We start from the raw sequence: 2,224 nt of genomic DNA, 5'->3' as shown, positions 1-2,224 counted from the left end.
GAGGCGCTCGGGCCCGGCCGCGGGCGGGTCTCAGGCAAGCCCTAAGGAAGGCGGCGGGCGCCCCGCCCCGGCCCGGCTCTAGACGGGCCCTCGGGGAGGCTGCGGCGGTTCGCAGTCACCGGGGCACCGCGGTAGCGGGGTCCCCTCCGAGGAGTAGGCTCCGGCCAGCGGCGCCGCAAGGGCAGCGTCTCCGGGGAGGGCGCTGTCCCTCCCAGTCATCCCGCCGTCGGGGGGGAGGGGGGTCTGGAGGAGGAGCCACCGCCTTTTTTTTTTCCTTTTAGGTTTTAAGTCCCTTTGTTTTGAATAAACGGGTATCTTTGGTAGCAGCATGTAATGTGAAAGCATCCTTAATCACCTAAATATTTCATTGACCCCCCCCCAGGCTCGTCCAATATTAGTTTAATTGCCCAGGAGCATAACATGGATAATAATAACAGGACACAAGCAAGTACATCTGCATTTATGTAATCACAACATAGTTAGCAGCCTTTATTGGTTCTCTTTGTTCTTCTTGTTGTTTCTTTAATTATTTGAAACTAAATAGATGTAATGATTTCTCCTCCTCGAGGGAAATATATTATTCCTTTTTTTTTTCTTCCATTTAAACATTGAATGCCAGATGGTACTAGGTGATGACAAAAGATAGTTTCTACCCTCGGGATTCCAAGTTAGTGGGTGAGAAAAGTAAGCATAGCTTAGCATGATGTGGATACTTTTCTGAAACCAAGCAAGGTATACATTAATATATCAAAAAGTGACATGATAGAGGAAAACAGTACCAAGCACTGGAAAGGCTCCATCCTCCTGCCTCTGTGGCCTGGCTTCCCACCCGTGTCTGTCCTGTTGTCTCCCCCAACTGTACAAGGATACACATGTGAAACAGCCCCTACCTATAGGATGACCATAGGAAATTCCACTGTTGGAAAAAATTATTATAAAGGGGTTAGCATAAATATATATCCCTAGAGTTCAAGGAAACAGAACTGATATAACGGGATGCCTTGAGGGGCCCGTTCCACTCTTCTGCTTCATTCGTTTGTCCCGGGGTCCATCTTTCTCCCACCCTCAGTCAAGGACATTTTCTAGCTGCTCCTGAATTCTGATACTTTTACCATATAGGAAATTCAGTCCCCTTGTTAGGTAGTTAGTCAGACATTAGAAGCAAGGAGGTGATAGTGGCGAGAAAGACAAGGAAAAATCGAGTCACACACCCAGCCTCCTGGGGACTCTCCCCTGACCCCCCCAGAACAGGTGAAACTATGGTCGTGTGGTGAGCTACTTATCCTGATAAAGAGGGGGCACAGTGATACGAGGGGGACTTCCCTGGGCTGCCCATGCCCAGACCACACAGGCATATATAACCTATAGTGAACCCGAACTCATTATACCATAATTATAATAAAATCTACATGTGGTTTTGCCCCACCTCCACCAGTGGGCGTTTCTTAGCGATTCAAGGGTGAGAGCACGTGCAGCAGTAAACTTGTTTCATAGCTCGAGACTGTCAATCAAATAATGATCCCCTGTCACTCACCCCCGCCTCCCTGCAAAATGCTCCTTAAAAGTGCTCTTAAAAAATAAATAAATAAAATAAAATAAATAAATAAAAGTTTTTTTCTTAAAAAGCGCTCTTAAGCCTGTACAGGAATGCTGCTTTCAATTCTTAGAAACAGCTCTCTCTCTCTCTCTACCTTTGCTTCAATGAACTTTGCTTCAGGCTTCCTTCACTTTGCTGAAACAGCCTGCTAGCTCTCTCTTTCTCTCCCTCTCTTAGAGTGTACCTATGCTTAAATAAACTTTGCTTTGTGCTTAAGCTTAACGTGGTACTTTGCAATTCTTTGCTTACTATCATGAACCGAGATTGCTGCTCCGGGCCTTCCATTGACCTCCTCGGTTGAAGCTACCTTGTTACAACGCAAGTCCACGCGGTGACACCCTAACCACTGAGGTTGACCTGTCTTAGGAGCCATCCCTCTCCCACCTCAGGGACTTTACTACACAGAATAACCCACAGCAGACGTTTTCCAAAGCCTCCGTTATGTAGACCCTAACACCACAGGTAGGTGCAGCAGAAACATCCACTGCTGGCTTTGTTATGTTAAGCCTGGTGACCTTTGATCTCTCTCTACCCCTGTTGACTGAAAAAAAAAAAGCACAACCTAAAAGTTGAGAATTATGTTTTATTCGGTGGCCTTACTGAGGACTATAGCCTGGGATGGCAGCC

The sequence above is a fragment of the Lipotes vexillifer genome, unplaced genomic scaffold, assembly GCF_000442215.2.
Source record: "Lipotes vexillifer unplaced genomic scaffold, Lipotes_vexillifer_v1.1 scaffold759, whole genome shotgun sequence".
Taxonomy (NCBI): domain Eukaryota; kingdom Metazoa; phylum Chordata; class Mammalia; order Artiodactyla; family Lipotidae; genus Lipotes; species Lipotes vexillifer.
Note: the sequence above shows the minus strand (reverse complement) of the source record.